Raw genomic sequence first — 439 nt, 5'->3', positions numbered from 1 at the left:
AGGGTCATGGCGGAGGCTGTGATTGTGGTGGTGGTTGTGGTTGTGGTTGTGATTGTGGTGGTGGTTGTGATGATTGTGATGGCGAGGGTCATGGCGGAGGCTGTGATTGTGGTGGTGGTTGTGGTTGTGGTGGAGGTGATTGTGGTGGTGGAGGTGGTTGAGGTGGTTGAGGCGAGGGTGATGGCAGAGGCTGTGATTGTGTGGTGGTTGTGGTAGTGGAGGTGACTTGTGGTGGTGGTTCTGATGGTGGTGGTTGTGGTGGTAGTGGTTGTGATGGTGATGGTGAATTGTGGTGGTGGTTGTGATGGTGGTGGTTGTGATGGTAGTGGTTGTGATGGTGATGGTGAATTGTGGTGGTGGTTCTGATGGTGGTGGTTGTGATGGTGATGGTGAATTGTGGTGGTGGTTGTGGTGGTAGTGGTTGTGATGGTGGAGATGG

The sequence above is a fragment of the Aplysia californica genome, unplaced genomic scaffold (genome assembly GCF_000002075.1).
Source record: "Aplysia californica isolate F4 #8 unplaced genomic scaffold, AplCal3.0 scaffold00030, whole genome shotgun sequence".
Classification (NCBI taxonomy): Eukaryota; Metazoa; Mollusca; class Gastropoda; order Aplysiida; family Aplysiidae; genus Aplysia; species Aplysia californica.
This window is presented reverse-complemented; position numbering follows the sequence as displayed.